This window comes from Periplaneta americana, chromosome 3, assembly GCF_040183065.1.
Source record: "Periplaneta americana isolate PAMFEO1 chromosome 3, P.americana_PAMFEO1_priV1, whole genome shotgun sequence".
Lineage (NCBI taxonomy): Eukaryota > Metazoa > Arthropoda > Insecta > Blattodea > Blattidae > Periplaneta > Periplaneta americana.
The window spans coordinates 128780377-128805101 of NC_091119.1; positions in this window are offsets into that span (position 1 = coordinate 128780377).

The window sequence follows — 24725 nt, forward strand, 5'->3', positions numbered from 1 at the left end:
CAAATCCAGCATTCTCCAATCTTTCCTATTTTCTGCCTTCCTCTTTGTCTTCTCATTTGATCCATATATCTTAATGTCGTCTATCATTTGATATCTTCTTCTGCCCCGAACACTTCTCCCGTTAGTGAAGATTATAAATACCACTAATTCTGTTATTTAACCTGCCTATAGCACTTAAACAGCACTTCGAGATTTTGCAAACTTCGGTCGTTCTTGCATACAAATGTACAGAGTATTTTCAACTGGTTGCACAATTTATCTCAATTTGATGAAAAACTGCACAAGCAACAGAATTGTTTACACGTAATTTCACTTACGATGTAGAATACCGACCCTGCAGTCGACTCGTGTTTGCCAGGCTGTATCTATAAGAGATATTGTCATTCGTCTAAGACTATCATCCATTATGCAAATCTGGCTCCCTGTGAAGCAGGCTTGAATAATTTCAAGGGAAAAATTGTTCCGGGGCCGGGTATCGAACCCGGGACCCTTCGCTTAGCGCACGAATGCTCTACCGACTGAGCTACACCAGGAACTATATTAAAGTAAATAATGGCTCTCTATTCTCATTTTCAAAAACGTTAGACTTACAAAACACCTTGAAAGTTACAGAAAAATATTATTTGACTGTTTTCTTCAGTTATTCATGCTCTCCCACCACTACATTTTTGGCAGTTTATATTGTATTTTTATCAATGTCCTATTCCATGTCTCTGTCAGTTTACTTGTCCATCTGACAGATTTCCTGTCTATCTTTCTGGCACTCTTCTTGTCTATCTCTCTGTCAATTTCCTTGTCCATGCTCTGTCAGCGTCTTTGTCCATCTTTCTGTCAGTCTCATTTTCTATCTCTCTGTCAGTCTCTTTATTCATCTCTCCCAGTCTCTTTTTCTATCTCTCTGTCAGTTTACTTATCCATCTGTTAGTTGCTGTCCAGCGCTGTGTCAGTCTCCTCGTCTTTCTATATAAGCTTTCTTGACCATCTCTCTATCAGTCTCCTTGTCCAAATATCAGCTTTGTTGTACATATCTCTGCCAATCTTCTTGTCCATCTTACTGTCCTTTCGTCTATCTTTTGTCCGTCTGTGTCTCTTTTGTCCATCTCCTCGTTTACCTTTTCATTCATCAGTCTATTTATTTGTCTGCCCATCTTTCTGCCTATTTAATCCTATATTTTGTCCATCTCTTTGTTTATCTTTACGTCCATCTGTAGGTTGATTTATCCAATTGTCTCTTCATCCATCTGTATTTTCATTAATCTGTCTTTCTGTCCATCTGTCCGTCTCTCTATTTGTTCGTATATCTGTGGGCTATATAATTAAGGTGCATCAAGTCCATGGGGCGCGGAAGTGACGGTACGAGCCGGGTTTATGTGGACAGGTCAACTGAGTTGTCCGCATCGGAGATCCTACAGCACAATATCGCATGTCGGACCCGCGTTTCAGCGTGCGGCCGCGAGGTGCGTGAGCGCGGGACAGTGCGCAACAGCGGCCTAAGCAACCACATCAATTACTAACTGCGATTTAAGGAGGAAACGATATGTGGCTGCCTACTCAGAAAGGGGAGAAACGGAAACTGCAGGTCAGGATCTTTCTTTGTAAGCTGTTTTTGGACTTTACTTGGTAAGTAATGTCAGTCAGAGACATAAGCCTATTGTTGTCAGTGACTTCGATCTCTCATTGTAAGCACTGTACACTATCGTTTAACACCATAGATAATACTACGCGGAATCGCCACAGAAAATCTTGCTACCCCTACTAATACACCCACTGACTTAACTAAATAATAATTTTAGGAGTATAGACCTACGTTGCAGGAATTAATGTAAAATTTCAGCACACTGACAGTCAACACTTTGCACACAACGATCTTTTGTTGCCTGATTCAGAAAACGGTCTCCAAATGGTAATATAATATGCAATTAATCTTTTGGCAGAAGGATATAATTTTAAAAATTCAAGAAACAAAAACAAAGGTACTAGTATTAAAATAAAACACTTATTAGACCAAATATTTTATTGACTATTAAAATAATTGAACAGGTAACACGATATAGCCTAATCATCTGGGATTTTTTATAACAGGGCTTATATGAATGAACAAGATATAAACAATAAGGTCATTAGATTTTGACAGATAAACAGCATCATGATACGATTTTTGAACAAGGAAAACAAGAAAATCATCACTAAAAAAATAATGGCGGTAATAACAGTTTTAAAATGACAAAGAAACATAAGCAACAAATTCAAACAGCTGAAATGTCTTCCCTTAGAACAGACAGAACATGAAGTATAAATATTAAACAAGAACTTAAAATAATTACCATTAACGAACGCAACAATCAGAACAGGACAGTTTTATCACAACTTAGAATGGACATATTGTCCGTTACTCAGGAGAAGACGAGCGGAAAGAATGTGACCTTCTTGACTATCGTTGTTGATTATTATAAACATCGCTCAGATAAGCATCCCAGTAGCCAGGTTATTACTCGTGCAGGAAACATGAGTAACAATGCGTATGGAAATTAAAGCTAAGTTGAACAGAAGGAGACCTAATGTTTCCGCTTACTGCAGTACAAATATTGCACTTGTTGTCGTACGTTATCTGTTCACATCCCTTCCTCCTCAGTCCTCTCTCGTCTTCTCCTGAGTCACCGACAGTAAGTAGATTAATTCCAAAATATAAACCTAAAAATGGAAGAACAAGCGACCGTCCCAACGCAAGAGGAGAAGACCAACAATTCCTTAAAACCGAAAGGAGCCAATTAAACCCAAACATTGGAAAATTATCATAATGTTGATGCGTACTTTCTGAATAGGAACTGCAAACATTTTCATTTGGTTTGATTAGGATTAATTAGGTTAGGCTGAACTAGATTATAGATTAGATTAGATAATAGAGTGGACTAGACAAGATTATATTAAGGATTAGACAAGATTAGATTACAATACACTATAGATTCGATTAGATTATATATTGATTAGATTACAGATCAGATTCGATTATAGATTACTTATATTAGATTATGGATTAAATTATAGATTATATTAGATTTGATTACAGATTAGATTAGATTCAAATATAGACTACACTAATTTAGAGTACATTATAAATTAGACTAGATTAGATTACAATGTTGATTAGATTAGATTCTAGATTAGACCAGATTAGATTATACTATAGGTTAGATTCCATTTCGTTACATTATAGATTAGGCTAGATTATATTAGGTTACAATAGGTTACATTACATTACATTATATTGAAATAGATTAAATTATTACATAAGATTCGATTAATTACAAATGATTACATTAAATTATACATTAGATTAGATTTAATTTCATTTTATTGGATTGATTAGGCGGGTTGTTTAACTGACTAACTGAAAGAGAGAATCATGGCAACTTACAGTAGACCATAACCCAATCTACTGTCCCTACCTGCCCACCTCAAAAGAATTGACATGAGCTGGAACTGCCCTCACACCTAGGCTGCTTGGGTGGGTTCATAGTGCTACCCGGAATGGAATGATGTGCATGCCCTAAGGCCCTCCCGCCCTACAGATCCCCGAACTCCCTACAGCCTGTACAATTCCTTTACCTTGACCTTTCTACAAAGACATCACCTCGGTCCCACGAGATATGACACTTCACTACACTACACACGAATAAGTAATCCCTTCATTGCTCTCAAACAATTAGATAATAATACATTATGCAACGAGCCTATAATGGTAGTAATTAAGACGCAAGTATGATTGTTTATGAAACGAGCGCAAGCGAGTTTCATAATTTTCATACGAGCGTCTTAATTACCATTATAGGCAAGTTTCATACGACTTTTTATGCTCGACCATATTTCTAACTTGAAAGTATTGAAAATTAGGTCTTTTTATGGTTATGTGCGAACTGACCTGAATTGTGAGATGTGCGCAGACGCGAAAGTATTGATTTTTTCCGAGGCCAAATGTCATTGACCTTGGGACAGAATAAGAATGAACATTAGTCTGATATAACCTGGAAATTGATTTAGAATTGAAAAACGAGATGACAAATTGAATTTATTTGAATATTATTTACAATTAACGCAAATTATTATAGTAACAGAACATAACCTTCTGCGACAGTATTGGATTTCCAGCCTCCGTGACTTTTCGCTAATTGCCTGTCGATTGCATATCCGAGAATAATCGATATAACGGTACAAAGCTGACTTGTGATTGGCTGAAGACCTGTACTTTAATGAGTAGGTGTACTTTAATGACATGCATTAAAGGACTGCTACCAGGTGTATAATTACTACATTTCGGCATGGTCGAGCATAAAAATAGTACATTATGCAACGAGCCTATAATGATAGTAATTAGGGCCTAAGAAGCGAGTATGGATGTTTGTGAAACGAGCGCAAGCGAGTTTCATAATTTTCATACGAGCTTCTTAATTACCATTATAGGCGAGTTTCATACGAGTTTTTATGCTCGACCATATTTCTAACTTGAAATTACCGGTATTCAGATGTATACATTTTATTTGTATCTGACAAGATCGGAAGTGACCTTGTTCTAGGTCGTGAATTGTGAGATGTGCGCAGACGCGAAAGTTTTGATTTTTTCCGAGGAACAATAATGTCACTGACCTTGTGTAATCCCGTTAAACTTGGTATAACCTTGATTATTGAATTCGACATTGAAAAACGAGATGACAAATTGAATTTATTTGAATATTATTTACAATTAACGCTAATTATTATAGTAACAGAACATAACCTTCTGCGACATTATTGGATTTCCAGCCTCCGTGACTTTTCGCTAATTCTCTTTCGATTGCATATTCGAGAATAATCGATACTTGCGGTTTTATAACGATACAAAGCTGACTTGTCATTGGCTGAACACCTGTAAGCTGAGTTGTCATTGGCTGAAAACACCTGTACTTTAATGAGTAGGTGTACTTTAATGACATGCATTAAAGGATTGCTATCAGGTGTATAATTACTACATTTCGGCATGGTCGAGCATAAAATATAATTGTTTGTACTACACTACAGAGAATTCCACGTTAAGAAAAAAACATTGGTTTCATGGGCCTTGTTTGGTATATTGTAGAAGCTATGTGGTAGATAGGCTTTCCTATGGCAACTGATCATCTGACAGAATAGCCCATATGCTCAGTGCTTTTTGCTTAGCATGTAATCCTCTATAAACGTGAAATTATAATTAATATTAATTAATCTTTTCAGTGTTCTCAAGCAATTAGAAAAACACAATAGCTTGCACTAAATTACGCACGAATAAGTAATCCCTTCCGTAGCTCACAATAGACTGAGGTGAACTGTAACGTAAGACAAACGCCCTTGAACCAGCGCGTACAATAAGTGCACAGTGAGAGACAACTTTTCTGTACGTCCCGTGGTGTCATATACGAAGGACTGTATGTAAACATTTGCACTGAAATCAGAGGATGGATGGATGGAAGAAACTCACATGCACTTAGGTCGTCCATATATGTCCATTGAGCCTACTTCATAATTGAATTTGCATTTACTTGAGCAAGACATGACCAGTAAATTTAGCATGGAGAACTTCATTAATTTTTAGTAGGTTATTTTACGACGCTGTATCAACATCTCAGGTTATTTAGCGTCTGAATGAAATGTAGGTGATAATGCCGGTGAAATGAGTCCGGGGTCCAGCATCGATAGTTACCCAGCATTTGCTCATATTGGGTTGAGGGAAAACCCCGGAAAAAACCTCAACCAGGTAACTTGCCCCGACCGGGAATCGAACCCGAGCCACCTGGTTTCGCGACCAGATGCGCTAGCCGTTACTCCACAAGTGTGGAAAGACCTTCATTAAAGGACAGGGTTGTTTTACATGTCGTAAATCAATTACACTGGCACTGGTGTCCCGACTTCACTTCAATTCCTGAAGTAGGACATGTTAACAATATTTGTCGTCCTCTAAAATATAGCTCCATCTGCAATTTTTGTGCCATTTTCAAGCAAGATAATCACTATAGCTCCAAGGTCAAGAACAGGTACGGTGAAATTTTATTGTCAATTTTTTTAACGATTAATTTCAACTAGGTTTACAGGCTATTCAGATCTAATGAAATGGTAATACTTGCATGAGAAATTAATTATGGAGCAGTAAAATGAAATAGTCATAGTCACTTTCCAAGAACCAATTTTTCGTTACAAATCTTAGATTATTATTTTTACGGAATTGAATCCTGATTGTTTTTGGACAGAATTCAGCAGTTAATTGAATTACTTGTTCGGCACTTATAACTAAATAGTTATGAGTAATTTATTTTTCACCGCCTATTACTTACTTACAAATGGCTTTTAAGGAACCCGGAGGTTCATTGCCGCCCTCACATAAGCCTGCTTTCGGTTCCTATCCTGTGCAAGATTAATCCACTCTCCACCATCATATCCCACTTCCCTCAAATCCATTTTTATATTAACCTCCCATCTACATCTCGGCCTCCCCAAAGGTCTTTTTTCCTCCGGTCTCCCAACTAATACTCTATATGCATTTTTGGTTTCGCCCATTCGTGCTACATGCCCTGTCCATCTTAAAAGTCTGAATTTAATGTTCCTAATTATGTCAGGTGAAGAATACAATGCGTGCAGTTCTGCGTTGTGTAACTTTCTCCATTCTCCTGTAACTTTATCTCTCTTTGCCCCAAATATTTTCCTAAGAACCTTATTCTCAAACACCCTTAATTTCTTTCCTCTCTCGAAGTGAGAGTCCAAGTTTCACAACCATACAGAACAACCGGTAATATAACTGTTTTGTAAATTCTAACTTTCAGATTTTTTAACAGAAGACTACACGACAAAAGCTTCTCAACCGAATAATAACAGGTATTTCCCATATTTATTCTGCGTTTAATTTCCTCCCGAGTGTCATTTATATTTGTTACTGTTGCTCCAAGATATTTGAAGTTTTCCATCTCTTCGAAGGATAAATTTCCATTTCGTACAATATTCTGGTCATGAGACATAATCACATATTTTGTCTTTTCGGGATTTACTTCCAAATCTATCGCTTTACTTGATTCAAGTAAAATGTCCTTGTTTTCCTTAATCGTTTGTGGATTTTCTCCTAACATATTCACGTCATCCGCATAGACAAGAAGCTGATGTAACCCGTTCAATTCCAAACCCTGTCTGTTATCCTGAACTTTCCTAATGGCATATTCTAGAACAAAGTTAAAAAGTAAAGGTGATAGTAGAGTGCATCTCCTTGCTTTAGTCCCCAGTGAATTGGAAAAGCATCAGATAGAAACTGCCCTACACAAAAAATAATTAATGCAGTGACACAAAAACTTGCTTTACAAATGCGAAAAGTAGCTTTACTTTCTAATTTGCCAAGAGACTTTTGTGTCACATTATTTCAACTGAATTTGATTTTGATTGCCAATATATTCTTATGATTACCCAACATGAACTTTTTTAAATGATTCCACAGATAGAAAAACATAGGCCTACTAACGAATAGACATGAGCTACTTTTTATATAAATATGAGAGCGTTAAAAAAGGTTGGGTTAACATTTCATTATTAATTTTTTTGAAGTAAATGACATGGTTAGATATGACTTGAACAGAAAATCCTAAGATTAGTATAATTTCGACGACATTATCGACAACCATGGCACATTATTGCAGTAATGAGTCCATTAAAGTCATCCACTTTCCTCGACACTTGTCTGAGCGATTAACGAGTTGACATGTCTCCAGGTAATAAAGCCAGCAATCTGCCCAAACTGGGGACCATAACCCGTCGGCGACACAAAGGAACTAATTTTACTCCGACACAATAAAGATAGAAACAGCTGATCTGGAGGGAGAGCAACGATTATATATGCTGCAGGGTTGTGTGTTCGATGCCAGAGATTAGAAATATGATATGTAATTAGTCTAATGTTAACTTATTTTCCCTAGTATTCATCGAAGCTTTTAGTCGTGTTTTCTTACCTGTATGGCCTCTAATAAAAGTTAATTTTAATCAGAGTGTCGTTAAAATTATCAGTATCATCTGCAAAAAATTTTGCTAGTAATGAGCGAAAATTAGTGAGTTGACCGTGGTGGACGCAAAGGTTATGACGTACTTTCTATGCTGCGTGTAAAGAACGATCGTGTTTTGGATCTCATCTAGGACTGTTTATACTTCTAAATGTTCTTTTGTTTATAATTGCAATGTCTTATGGATGCCTAGCGTCACACCCACCCACATCTCGCTGGTCCCCTCATATATCTGTCTACCAAAACAAAACTACACAGATTTGCGAACCGTCAATTGAGGCGTGTAGTTGCAAAATCAGATAATCACTTTTTTTCGAAATGAGTTAATGTTATATTTGATATCTTCATATGATTCTACAACTGCTATAGCACTGTTATGCTCCAAAGCCAGATACATCACATGGAAAATAGTATTGGTTGCAAATCCTTGGTTTCTTGGAAACGTTTTTCCTTCATACTGAAAAATTGTTTATGCTCGACCATGCCGAAATGTAGTAATTATACACCTGGTAGTAGCCCTTTAATGCACCTCATTAAAGTACACCATTCATTAAAGTTCAGGTGTTCAGCCAATGACAAATCACCTTTGTACCGTTATAAAATCGGAAGTATAGATTATTCTCGGATATGCAATCGAAAGACAATTAGCGAAAAGTCACGGAGGCTGGAAATCCAATACTGTCGCAGAAGGTTATGTTCTGTTACTATAATAATTAGCGTTAACTGTAAATAATATTCAAATAAATTCAATTTGACATCCCTTTTTTCAATTCTAAATCAATTTCCAGGTTATATCAAGACTAATCTTCATCTTATTCTCTATCAAGGTCAATGATATTCGGCCACGGAAAAAATCAAAACTTTCGCGTCTGCACACATCTCACAATTCAGGTCAGTACTCTACTGACTTACATAACCATAACATAACATAACTTTTGAATAATTTCAAGTTAGAAATATGGTCGAGCATAAAAAGTCGTATGAAACTTGCCTATAATGGTAATTAAGATGCTCGTATGAAAATTATGAAACTCGCTTGCGCTCGTTTCATAAACAAACATACTTGCGTCTTAATTACTACTATTATAGGCTCGTTGCATAATGTACTATTTAGTGATGTATCTGATTTTGCAACTAAACGCCTCAATTGTCGTGAATTTCATTACTAAACATAACAGGAGTAAAGGCCCAAACACAATGAAAATTAAACATAACCGTAACATAAACACAGAAGTTTGCGCCCAGGCTACCAAATGGGATCATTCACAATGATTCACATAAGCATTGACATAAACATTACCGTAAGACGTTAACATGAAAGTTTGCAAACTCCAAACTTTCATGCTTATGCTTACGTGATTTGCATACAGAACACAATCGTGGAGCGCTGAAGTATATGAGGAAATGGCGTCGTTGTTATGTTTCCATGGTTATCAAGTATGTTTGCTGTTATGTTAATGTTCCCATCGTGAATGATGGTATGACTTCTTGAATTTACCGTAACGTTTATATTCTTAAGTTAACGCTTACGTTATGTTTAATTTTCATTCTGAATGAGCCTTAATTCTATCAGAAGAACTATATGGTACCATTGGCGTAGCTCAGGCGGTTGGCGTGTTTGCCTGCTGATCCGGATCCGAGCTCAGTGGTTTCGATTTCCGCTTGGACTGATTACCTCGTTGGGATTTTTTCAAGGGTTTTCCCCAAAAATAAGGCGAATTTCAGGTAACCACATGGAAAATCTTCGACCTCATCTCGCCAAATGTGATCTCATTTATTTATTTATTATTTATTTATTTATTCACTCATTTATTTATTTATTTATTTATTCACTCATTTATTTATTTATTTATTTATTCACTCATTTATTTATTTATTCACTCATTTATTTATTTATTTATTTATTTATTTATTTATTTATTTATGTATTTATTTATTTATTTATTTATTTATTCATTCATTTATTTTTTATTTTTTTATTTACTTTATAACAGTTATTAAAATTGGTCGATTGCAGTGGGCTGGACACCTGGTAAGAATGGACGATACTAGACCCGCTAAAAGAGCCCTTATATCCAATCCTGGAGGAAGCAGATCCAAAGGAAGACCGAGGAGCAGATGGGAGGATAATGTATACGAAGATGCCAACTTTATTGGTGCACGAATGTGGACAGTCAAGGCCAGAAGTAGTGGAATAAAATACTGAGGAAGGCTAGGACCCTCAATGGGTTGTCGAGCCAATGATGATGATGATTTATTTACTTATTTATTCTTATAAAGTTAAGGCCATGAGGCCTTCTCTTCCACACTACCTGAAATACACAATGAAACAATGACCAAAATAGTAATATTCATTAATAGTCATACTTAAACAAAACGCAGACAAACGCGCTAATCTCCTGAGCTAGTCCGGTGGCTCTTAATTTAATCGGTTATTTAACGACTCTGCATCAACTGTGTGATTACTTAGTGTCAGTGGAATTTTTGATAGCGAGATGGTATTTGGCGAGACGATTACGACTATTTAGCCATGAGATTACTTGACATATCCATTATTGTTGGAGAAACCTAGGGAAAAAAAAAACAAACCAGGTAATCAATGCAAGTGGGATACGAACTGACCCCCGATACCCTCGGAAAAGAGTCAAGCTCCATAAGCTAAGCCTTTGGCCCAATATATATTACTGCTGCCAATTTGCATTCTACACAGGCTAACTAAAATTCGACAATTATAATACTCGTATTTTTTAATCTTAAAAATTTCGTCCGTCGTCTCGGTACTGTAAATAGCTTCCACGATTTCCATCCAAGCTGTCCGTAGTTTGATTCCCGGAGTTCGCAAGATAAGGCATTTTTCTTTCGTCCATGGGACTGGACGTTTGTCGCTTGTCTTATGTTGTCTCAGCTGCGAGCCTATGTCGTTCTGATGACTCGCTACGGAGACACGAAATGCGTGGCTGTATAGGCCTAGTGTTGATCTTAAGACATGTGTACATTAATTAATTGAATCCAAGGAAATTGATTTTTTCTAAGTACCGGTAAGCTGCATTAAACAATTCAGGGAAACCTTCAAATTCGACAAGAGAAAATCGTCTTTGTTTAGGCAATAACTCCTATGTGACATATGTGACATATTTATCGATTTTCAGATTTTTGCTCTATTAAATAACTTAAATAGTGATACAGCAAATAATAAAATCTCCTATATGTAATTATATTTCTTTCTTTCGAAGATATAAGAATTCAGAATCTCCTATGCACTACTCCCATAGTAGAATAAACGTGTTTTTTCTTCCTACTCAAAAAATTTCATATTTTGCACATAGGAGTTATTGTAGGAACAACGACGAAATGAACTGTTTAGAATGTATTCATAAACAGTAGCATGGAAACCAAATGCACTTCAACTGTTTCCCATCTTGTTTAATAGAGCATGCTAACTGTAGGCCTAATCTATTCTCTCACGATGTCATTGTTTAGCTATATGGAGACCCGGCAATGTCTTACAAGTTGGCTACTGTATAGAGAGATTATCCATTATTTTATTCAATTAGAACAATAACAAGAAAAAAGAAGCCAGAGTTCAGTACATTTCCGTATTCCATGACATCATTTCTCCCGCTAGTGTATTTTCAGGAAGCAACCAGATGTAATGGAGTTGATAAGGTGTGTGACTTGTGTCCCTGTTGCACGCGACACTAACGCGACGCCAGAAGATGGATGTGCCCTATCAACGCTATCTGACCTGCTCTGTTATGTGCGGCCACTTGCCAGAGTTCCATGTTCGAAATTGTTTATATGGCAACGACTGAAAACAGAGTGGAGGAGGGGTTAGAAAAAAAGTGGAGTTGATACCTGGATACATTGCGCTAATGGTATGAATTATTTGGAGGCCGAATTTCCGGTAAAAATAATAGCCTACTTTCTTTCAACATGTTGATTTTTAAAACAGTGGTAACCATGGTTACATTTAAGTATTGATAGAAAGTTTACCAGCATTTAATTTCAATTAAATGATGCAATATGTCGGTAGTAAAAGTCAATAAAGTCATTTATTTTAAAATGGCAATCGTCTTGTGAATGGTCATTCACAAACGATGTAGCTGTTTTTATTTAGAGGGTCCTTCACTACCAAGATAAAATACAATGCACTCTCCTGGCTTATTGTGAGAGCGCTCGTACTTTTAGGTTTTGTTTTTTGCTTTGTCGTTAAGAGGTCTCTGGGATTTCAGGAAAGTCATCTTGTGAAACCATAGTTTTGAAATCTTATTCGAAAATATTGATATATACAGATATTTGTTCACATAGTAGGAAATTTGGGACGAGAAACATCTGATGAACAATTATGGCCGATGCCCTCTTACTCGACTCTGTCACTACTTTCTCAGTTCGTGCAGCTAGATTCGAGCGTGCTACTCTTGATAATAAAAACATTCACCCATCACTTTTAACTTCCCTCACATTAGTTGTTTTTTTAACTTGGTTATTTAAAAACGCTGTATCAAATTAGCATCGATGAGGTTGGTGATAGCGATATGTTACCTATTTGGCGAGATGAGGCCGAGGATTCGTCATAGATTACCTGACATTCCCCTTACGGCTGGGGTAAACCTCGGAAAAAATCAAATCAGGTAATCAGCCCAAGCGAGGATCGAACCCGCGCCCGAGCGCAACTCCGAATCACCAGGCAAGCGCCTTAGTCGACTGAGCTACGCCGGTAGCTAGTTGGCTTTATATAATAATAATAATAATAATAATAATAATAATAATAATAATAATAATAATAATTTACCCATATTCGTTTCCTGTGTTTCTTAAAATAATATTTATGTACCACATTCATTTTCATCTCAGAGAACTAACGAACAACACTTATCATCATCATTATCATCATCATCATCATAATCATAATCATCACTAGTCTGAACGGGTTGAGCGAATCATTCATGTGATAGAATACTGTGTATGATGAGCCCAGCTAGGCGTATTCTCAACCCACACTAGCTGATCACGCTAAGGTTCGCTGAGTATCCAGATTTCGAGCAAGAAACCCCACTCGTTCCAAAACCAGAGCCTTCCGCTTAACGTCTGCAAACAATCGGGGAATACTATGGAGTGATAATGGAATGGAGCTCGGACGGAAAGATGTTGCATTAACTTGAGGAAAAGGGAGAACACCGAGAAAAATCCAATTGTGATCTTATCCGCCACAACGAACCACCCCAGAACTGACCGGAATTTGAAACCGGGCCGACTTCGTAACAGATTGATGGGCATAACCACACTATCATCATTGGGATTTAGTTGGCCTTAAGTAGGCTGCTTATTATTTTTACACCAGAGAGCGGCTAGCTTGATTCGTGCGAGCATGCTCTTGATTTTCCTTGAAAACGGGAGTGGGTCTGATGTACACCATCAGGAAAAATGAATGTTCGTATCAGATACTTTGTTTACACAAGGGTGATTCAGGAGAAATGTCTATGTCTATAGTCTATAGACTATGTCTATAGTCTTTGTATTTCTAATTCAATACTTAATGACTTATTGAAGGCGTCTTTATTCAGAATATTGACAGGAGATTTCATGAAATCCCTTGCATTGCGTGAAACTTCTTTGTTCTTAGTATGTACACCCTTTGACACGAAAAATGGCCGCTTTGCTGTAGCGTGAATTTTTCTAAGTGTCCTTCGGGTTAATGCGAGATTCACATGGGGAGATAAAGCATCGAGGCTCGAGGATAAAGTCAAGTCATAGCAACGACGTATCTGTAGGCCTATGACACATTACCTACGAAGCCTTTATGGCTTAGCGATAGAGCTCTTTCGTTTCGTTACAAAGTCTGGGCTTCGAATCTCTGTATGTAAAATGCAAGCGTATAAACACAGTGCACACGATGATTCCCGAGCTATTCCGAAGTGGGACTAAAGGCTGGTCCACAATAAACCAGGAACGGAAACGACAACGAGAATGAGAACAGAAATATTGTTAATACATTTATTTTAACATTATTTACTTTCTCGTTCTCGTTGTTTCCGTTCCTGGTTTATTGTGAACCAGCCTTTAGTATCTGAACAGCGACCAATTTTCGTATCAAAGGTTCTACTGTACGTTTTATGTTAGATAAGGATGAATTTAACAAATAGTAGCATAAGCAGTATGAGTGTACAGGCAGTACAAATAATTAAGATGTACGCAATCGACCTTTCATGTCAAAACTTTACAATTTTCTTCCCTTACATGTTTGAATATAGGCTAGCTAAACGTTTCGTGTCAAAATGACAACAAAATGTAGATTTACTTGAAATCTGCCATAACGATATGTTTCTCGCGTAAGATAAAGTGATAACTGAAATGATATAAACACTATGTTTTCAAAAATGTTTTTTTTATTATGATATATATCGACGCTCTATCAACTAACAGATTATTTTTAACGTCAAAGTAATTGATAATAGCGAAAAGACGTTGGACGAGATGAGACAGAGGATTCGTCATGTGATTACCTGATATGCGCCTTACAATTGGGGAAAATCTTGGAAAAATCCAATCAGGCAATCAGCTCAAGCGCAAGTTGAACGCACGCCCGACCGTAGCTCCGGATTGTAGGCTTGCTTCAGCTACGTCGCGACGGTGGCAAAAAATGTGTGGTTAGTAGCAGCAGCAGGAGTAGCAGTAGCAGTAGCAGTAGCAGTAGCAGTAGCAGTAGTAGTAGTAGTAGTAGTAGTAGTAGTAGTAGTAGTAGTAGTAGTAGTAGTAGTAGTAGTAGTAGCAGCAGTAGCAACATCAGACTTTTTTTTAACAAAGTTTTAAAAACAGAGGTTACTCAGTTTCGAATTTCAGTGGGCGAGAAATGACAGGAACACTTAGCCTGAAACCCTCTTTCACAGGATTTTTATGTTCCATAAATCTGCGACTTTGGACACAGGTTTACTTCCTACCTGAGAAAGCCATGCTGCTGTCAATTTCATTTCTACAAGAGTTGATATAAAACCAGAATACAGTGAAGGACTTCATCACCTTTGGTAGGATTTGAACCAATAGGCCTCCGATCACACTGGGGATGTGGAATGTGGATAAGTGGAATTTTACTGAAATTTCTCAAATGAAACATTCAAAGTTTAATTGCAATCCACATTACAACTGGCATAATGAAATGCTTCCAGAATTTGAAGACATAGGATTATAGGTTATATTTAGTTAAGTTCGTAGGTACTCTGAATAGTGCTTTATAGTTACAAAATGATGTAAGAAGAGATATTTATGGACTAACACTCCATGACAAGATGACGTCTTGACTTCTACCGTTTCCGGTATGCCCTGCACAGCGACCGTCATTTGTTGGACGCCTATCTGTGCGCTGTTCTTAATTTTTCATTCCTCATGCACTGCCCACCCAAGTACAGATGACCTGCTTTGTGTAACAACAAGATAACAGACACAGGGAAGCCCTTGTGCTCATCTATGGTCTTTCTATAGGAAGACGATTGTGTTTTATTACTCCTTACGATGTATCTACAGTGCATATGTATACAAGTATAGGCCTATATTAATTTTATATTTTATGTCTTGTCATCCTTCTCTTCAATGCTGACTTCACTAATCGTGTAATAGTCAATTAAATCCCACTCGAGTTTTGATTTTCTCTAACTAAATCTGTTTGTGTTCCACTCGCAGATTTATCGATAAAATCAAAACCTCTAGTGAGATTACTGTTGATACTAACTTAGGCCTATATATCACAAATATTTCAATTTCCAAATAATGTTTGTACCTTATTCTTTGATTTTTTGTAAAAGTTATTACACAAATTCATTACAGTTTATTTACTGCTAATAATTATTAATGCACATGACGTATCTCAGGTGCTTATAACATAAAATGTCTCTATTGTATGATTGTGATTTTCCCTCCAACTTTCTACATCCCTGCCTGAACGCTGAGCAGTCGTATAGTTGAAGCGTCGGACCGAATAAATGCCTATGTTACAATTTTTCAAAATCGAAATTTTAATGAAATAATACTCTGTATAGTCTTACACAGCTGTCACAAAAATTGTTTTTCAATATCTGTATCCGAGGCGCTTCTACACGAGTTACAACCATGAATTTCTTGGAACAACGATCTATACCACTAGTCACTTCTAGCGTATCCAGTTGTTTATATCGTATCGGGTGTTATTGCACGAGAGTTTGTTCTCTTTACGAGTACTGGGTACTTGAACTCTGTGTATTAGGTTTCGGTTGATCTATTACGTAAAAATGGGCGACTGCAAGACAGTGACGATTTATACGGTAGATATTGACCGGCTAAAAAAAAAAAAGAAAAGGATCCAGACAAATAAAATATTAGTAAGTTAAGTGAAATAATGTGTGAATTTTACAGTATTCAGGTTGAACAGACATTAGATCATCAGTGAAACATTTCTCGAAGTTTTCTGGATGTAAAAACGGAAGCCTGAAGAAATACTTAGGGAAACTGTTATTTTCTGAATTGATTCACAATTGTCAACTATTAACTTTGGACTATCGTATAAAACTATAACAGCATAATAAATCAAATAAATCTCCACGCATTTTTCTCAAGTATACTGGGACTCAGATTACCTATACCCTAATGATCCCAGGGACTAATGTTTATCTTGACAAGGTAATGTTATTATTTAACTAAATTTTCTCATCAGAAGTAATTGCTAAATTACTATAATTTGGTTTAAGAGACCAATACTTGCTTTCAGTCATCTGATGATTAATTTATTTTTAGGATTAAATTAATAAAACCATTTGTTGAAATACTCAACTACATACGACAGTAAGCAAACACATACTCCGGATTTAAATTACCTAGCCGCATTTTAATAACAATAGAGTTTTTCCTTACATCTTATATATATGAGCACGAGTATTTAAATTGTTTTATATTAATATTAGGCTACCTTAAATGTGCTGCAGTAGGCCTATACTTTATGTTATTGTATGGTATTCAACTGGAAGGAGCTAATCTAAATTTAAACATTACAATCGGTTGCCTTCATACTTCATAGTACAATAAAAAGTAAACAACTGAGTCACCCATACAACTTCCTCATAGTTTCTTTTTTGCGGTTTGATTTGTTAAGGATGTTTGTTATCAAAATTGTGACTAATATGTTTATCCAATACCTCTGAATAAAACAGTTCATTGTTATGTTCATATGTAATAATTATAAAATAAAATTATCTTTTTTGTCTATGTCACTGTTTGCTAGAACAATATATTGTGCATAGGTCATCACAATTTTAGTTTTCTCTAATGATTTGTTGCCATAGCGACAAGTGATTTTTTGTGAACTTCAATCCAGTCGTAGTTTCCAGCAACAGTAACATGAATATAAAGGACAAAATTATAAAGAATGTTAAATATTTAATGTTACATTATAATAATGTTTATTGTAACAATTTATCAAAACATGTTGGATAAATATTTTATGTTACACTCCTGCCTAAATGGATACTGGTGGATAACATCTACTGTCACTCACTTGTAGGACATATAGGATAAATAATAAGAGTTCGTTTAAGGACAGTCTGTACACCGAATTTTTGACAAAAAAAAATTAAATTTTGTTTTTATCGTTTTTCTGTAGTTTATTATGTGTAAAATGATAATATGATTTTATTTCTTCTAATTGTCAGGATATAGCCCTATCTTCAGTAAAAATATTGTAGTAATTCTTAATGCAAAAAATATTATCAATGAATTTTTTTTTTTTGCCAACCACCAGTGGAATTTTAAATTTATTTAACCGGTTATGTACATAAAGGTATATTAGATATGGCCTATTTTTCCTATATGTGTGTCTTTTATCACTTCTGAGAAAAGTGCTCCCAAAATTGAGGAATTTAACATTGCATGATATGGAAACTTCGACACCGTTTTTCTGCACTTTTTTATTTTTGTTGATAGGCTATTGCTGCACTTTTCTCAGAAAGTATTATACCCAGAAGGCTACAATATAAATGTGAAGTCATTTTACACAGTAGGTTAAAAAAATTAAGATTATTTCTATCTTCAGCAAAAATAAAAAATAATTTGTAGTAATTCTTAATGCAAAAAATGTTATCAATGATTTTTTTTTTTTGCCAGCCGCTCAGTGGAATTTTAAATTTATTTAACCGGTTGTATACATAAAGGTACGTTACATGTGCCCTATTTTTTCTGCATTTGTATCTTTTATAACGTCTGAGAAAAGTGTACCCAAAATTTTCGTCACTGCTCCACCTGAACCATTACATAAAAAAGAGACTCTTGAATTTCTCAGATCTTGCCCCCAACCTGTATGGGATAAATTCTTCTTTAAATACATTAACCCGACTGACGTAATGAAGACGCTGCGATGTATGAAATCTAAAGCCCAAGGTGTAGACAATATAAATATCACTCTCCTGTATAAAATAATAGATGTGATTCTGCCGACCGTCACCCATATATTCAATGCATCTATTATGACTGGGTCCTACCCCTCACTCTGGAAAATGGCATTAGTGAAACCTTTACCTAAATCTAACACACCTTCTACAGTAAACCAATACAGACCGATATCAATTCTTCCCACTCTTTCAAAAGCATTAGAACATATTGTACACGGACAACTTACGAACTATCTCGACGAACACAAACTCCTCGATGACTATCAATCGGGTTTTAGGCATGGACACAGCACTACTACAGCCCTACTTAAAGTGACCGAGGACATCCGTGAAGCTATGGATAGGGGTGAAGTAACGGCACTAACTCTTCTCGATTTCAGCAATGCCTTTGGTTCTGTTGATATCGACTTGCTTCTTGCAAAGATGAAAACTTTGCACCTATCAGACAATACCTTGAGCTGGATGGACTCCTACCTACGGGACCGCCAACAGTGTGTTTCACTTGATAATCAATTCTCCCAATGGCGATACACAAAGGCGGGAGTGCCGCAGGGCTCCGTATTAGGACCACTACTTTTCTCTATCTACATTAATGACGTATCAAAGAACTTACAGTATTGCCGATATCACCTCTATGCCGACGACCTACAACTTTACATACATTCCAGACCCAATACGATCAATGAATCGATTGACAAGTTAAATTGTGACCTAGCCACTGTCTCCACTTGGGCGGCCAATTTCGGACTCGCACTTAACCCAAGTAAGACTCAAGCCATAATTATTGGACATAAGCGTGTAGTTAACTCCCTTAATAACAGTAATCTTTCAGTTGTTACCCTTAACAACACGCTAATCCCTTATTCATCTGTCGTAAAAAATCTTGGCTTCTTTTTTGATAATAATCTAAGTTGGAATTTTCAAGTTAAAGAAACGATAAAGAAAATCTGTTCCTCCTTTCACTCTTTGAGTCGCTTGAGAAACTTCTTGCCCCAGCAACTAAAACTTACCCTAGTACAAACCCTAGTAATGCCGCACTTCGATTATTGTGACGTTTTGTTAAGTGATCTAAGTTCTGAACTGTCAGTCAAGTTACAGCGAGCTCAGAATATGTGCATCAGATACGTGTGCAACATCCGACGATATGATCACATATCACCGTCCTTCGCAAGTCTCTCGTGGCTCCGACTTAAAGAACGCAGAACTTTACACTCTTTGTCTTTACTCTTTCGAATTCTGCACACCTCAACACCAAATTACCTTTCGTCTCGTTTCTCTTATCTATACTCTAACCACGACGTAAATACCAGATCACTTATCTGTGGCACGCTAAATATACCTCTTCATAGAACATCTTGTTATTCCTCATCTTTTACAATATCCACCTCGCGTCAATGGAATTCCTTGTCACAAAGTATTAGGGGCTGCAAGACAACAAACACCTTTAAGAACAGCTTAAAAGATAACCTTATTAGCATTTCACTCCAATAATACTGATTTAAAATATTACTGACTACACTGTTGCTTTTTTTCTTTAGACATCATCCTGATTGTGCTGCATTTTCAAAATTGTCTCATAATAATCTCTTTCTATTATCTAATATAATTTGAAATATATTAACATTCTATGTATTTTAGTTTAATTCTGCTACCCAGTTTATTTCAGTGTTTAATTAATAGTTCATAGTATTTTGTTGTTTAATTCGTAAATAACTCTTGTATACATGTATCTCTCATCTAAATCAAATTGTTGAATTCTTTGTAAGTTCATGCATATGTATATACACTTTTTTCTGGTTGTGTGGAAGAGAAGGCCTTACGGCCTTAACTCTGCCAGCTAAAATAAATCATTATTATTATTATTATTATTATTATTATTATAAATGAATAAAATTGAGGAATTTAACATTGTAAGATATGGAAGTACAGACTCCCATTAAAATTTAACTATAAGGACATTATTTTTCTCCTAGACTATAGTGAGGGTCACGTAAGATCTTTATTGTTGCCAACTAATACCAGATATCACCAAAGAGGCTAAAATCACAATGCCGCATACTATAATAATAATAATAATAATAATAATAATAATAATAATAATAATAATAATAATAATGTATTAACGATGTCTTGCTTATTTACTTATTTACCTCATCTCATTTTTATGTTAGGAGGTTTTTTCTAAATGGCTCAATAATTTGTGCAAGAGTAGGCCAATATTTTTCTCCTGGACCTCTCGCACATTATTGGTAATTAGTAGATTAATATGATCTAATATTAAAATGTATTTTGTCTGACAACATGAAATTCATTGCTTTGACTGAACAGTTTACGATTCACGAGACCTAACCTAAAAATGTATTTTGTTTGATCACGTGAAATGATTAGTACAAACTCTGAAAACCGAATGCCACTTTGAAATGTATGCTTAAGAATACTTATACTCCTAATAATTTGCTATTCTAGTTATAATTGTTGTCCCCATGCGCATAATTCCTTCTTCATTATCTTCTTCCATTAATTCATTATACATATTATGAACTATAGATTTCAGAAGCGTATTCTGAATGGCACACGCTTTATTTCTTGGCGGAGTCACTGCCATGTAATTTCCTCTCTTTGACATTATTGTAATAAAAATCTAAACACGAAGGAAATTAATTAAAATGTGAAATGGCATTTCTATCGATCACCAAAGTGCATGTATCACACCGTATGTTATATTTATTTACACTTATCTGACTATAATCTTGAATTTTAACGCAACGCAACATACATAATAACTATTATGTAATAATATTAATACTGATATTAATTATTAGTATGTTGAAAGTCCACTAACTTCCAGTAATCGGCTCAGAAATCTAGAACAATTTGAATTTTCGGAATTTGCAATACCGACAACTGCTGTTACTGCTGTCAACACAACAGTTAGAAAATCACTACCAGTTGTAGTATTTCTCAGTACCGAAATTCGAAACGAATTTGGCAAAAGAAAATTCAACCTTGAAATAAGAAAATCAACATAATCTAATATCATATGTAGTAATGGAAAAAAAAATGGTAAATTTCACCCTTAGGGTATTAAGTAAGCTGATCCGGACTATACTGCTGCTCTATAGCCCTTCCGTGTGGATTGGTTCTTGCTGTATGTATTATACAATTATGATTTAAGAGTGTTCTGACATTAGGCCCTACATTAATGCAATAATACACAGAATGCAGCCTCGCTACGTTACGTTATATGTAGAGACAGGAATCTTAGCCACTACTTTTTTTAATTGAGTTCGGAGTTTGTACAATGAGCCAAATGACGACGAAGAGTAGTGCCGCGCGGCGCTGTGCGATGTAAACAGACTACTTACGCATGACCACAGTAAGCACATAAAAGAATGAGTTCACTATTCATGTATTACGGTCTTCAATAAACTGTCTAACTATCTTAAAGCTTTGAAGGACCATGAGAAAATGTTTAGAACAGAATTAACTAAATTTCTACATCACCCATCCTTCTACACAACTTATGAATTGTTTGTGCTTGTAAATTCAATTCCTGTACATGATATGAAATATACAATTTTGTATAGCTCAACTAAAATATGCTTATAAATTGAATTAATCTGTTCACTATGTATTTTATATGTTTGTAGAGCTTAACTGATGAATTAGGCCTATATAGGCCTATATTGTAAATTGAATAGTAGTCTGTATAATTCAACTGATGAATTATTTGTACTTGTAAATTGAATTAATCTAATCTACTTGATAAATTGTACAATTTTATATAGCTCAACCTAACTATGCTTGTAAATTTAATTAATCCGTTTAATATGTATTGTATATCTTTGTATAGCTTGGCTGATGAATTGTAGGCTATATGCTGTAAATTGAATAGTTATCTGTATAGATCGACTGACGAATTCATAATTGTTTATGCTTATAATTGAAGTAATTTGCATGATATGTATTATCAGTTTCTGTATATCTCAACTAATTGAATTGTTTTTCTAGTTGTCATTTATCATCTCTGAATCACCTCCATAGTCTGAAATTGACGTTAAAAATATAGACTGTAATTACAAATAAAAATGTTGTCTCTTTGGCTATTCTTGCACATAACGCCTTACACCATCCTCGCTCCATTCTCTGGGGATTTCATGAACAGGCTAGACACTCCACAAACCACTATCCCCGGGGGGTTCTACAAATGTTTTTCCGTACCCCCTTGTAACAATGCAAGAATAGTTTTGAATGGTTTACCTGCCAAATCGATGGAGTCCATGCAAGTTCATGATGCGCATTTGTTCTGGTCCCGTGAGGTGTAATAAAGTTTGTTTGGTTCATCCGCGCTCGACATTGAAAGAACACAAAATGGAGAGGTGAAATAAACATTCGACTATAAGAAGTTCAACGAACTTGGCACATCATGAGCAAAGCTAGACCACGAATTGATGATGTTCGGGTAAAGAGGGTTAAGTTTAAGTCATTTTTGTACAAATTGAGTTTTGTTCCCCGGGTGAATGCATAAGTTAAATCCTACAAGTGGGTGTGCAAAAAACAAAATAATAGTAGCATTTTATGTGTTTTATTTATGTAGAAAATTATTTAAAATAAAAAAAGAAGTTTAATTTTCATTTATATCGAAACTCATTATTATGACTCATCTCCCTTTACGCAAACGCTATCGATTTTAATATAAATTGTAATTTAGTCCATAGCTTTAGAGTAACAGCACGACTAACTGTGAAACGAGCGGGCCCGAGTTCAAAACATGGTTGGGGCAAGTTACCTGGTTAAGGTTTTTCCTGGGGTTTTTCCCCAACCCATGAAGAATAGCCTAAATGCTGGGTAACTTTCGGCGCTGGATCCCGGAATAATTTCACTGACATTTTTACCTTTATCTTATTCAGACGATAGATGACCATAACAGTTGATAAAGCGTCGTAAAATAACTAGTTAAAAATAATTGTACTGTTGTATATTTTGCGGTGCACTGTATAGTTTACGACAATATTCTGGATAAATATGTATTAGTAGACTACAAAGCATTTAATGGTACATGATAATACATAAATAATTCATAAATACAGTAGATAGATATTTGTCATCAACATTTATATTAGTTATGGTGTATCACAACTTATGTATACGGGTTTCACCATAACTTTCTATTACATTTACCTACAATTAGCATGCAATCCCGACAGCCTGTTAAACTAATAACTCATCTACTCTCGCTATTAACTTAACTGCAAACAGTCAATTTCTTCTTATTGATCTTAAATATCCACCATCTGTTCGTTCCACACTTACGTTCCTTTCAGCATTCTATTCTTGCTAACTAAATTTATACATAATTCCGTCTTTCTACATTACATCTAACTCGTAACACTTCACCTGGTTATAATCATTGGGATCTTTTTCCTTTTTTTCTACCTAATACACGTCATTATAATCTTATTAAATCTTGACATGAGTATCTAGTTCACTTTAGTTTGATCATTCATTTCTTAACCACAATCAACACTCAGAAAAAAACATAGAAAATTGAAATACTATCACTAAGATCATCTTTCATAAACTTCACTACATCACTTTCTAAGATTTACTTCTTTACAGTAAACTTCAATCGGTAACTATATTTATTAACTAGCCACTTTTTAATTTCCCAACTTTTTTTTTTTTTTTCAATTTTATAACTCCCTAACTGATCTCTACACGTATATCTATGATCCCCTAAACACATTTTCATCACACTAAAACACGATTTACGACATTAAAACACCAAACTTCCTGTTGTAATTTCAATAAATAATTCATAAGTAAATGCATACTGAAATAAAAAATAATTAAATATATGTACGTACAGTATAGGCCTATGGATAATTAAACGTTGCTGCTGATGGAGGTTATATTTCTGCCAGTGTCGTGGCAGTAGTAATCTAGTAATCGCAACAGCCTACCGTAATAAGACTTAGGTAATAGTAGGCCTACTATTACTATTAGTTTTATTCAAGATTTTGTACAACACTGTCAAAACAGACGACACGTTTTTTTAAAGCTTGATACTTTTGTTCGTTGTTCAGCATTTAATCTTTGATTCATGCTTGGAAAATTGTTTCACACGCGCTTTGTTGTCTTTCAACATAGCATCTTAAATCCTAGATGTGGTCCATGGCCTGGGCAATTGTAGGCAATGGTTTCTCGGGATGTTCAGGCCCTTCATCTTCATATAATAACAGGGCGACATTGCGCTAAGTTATTGAGGTCTGATTTTCGT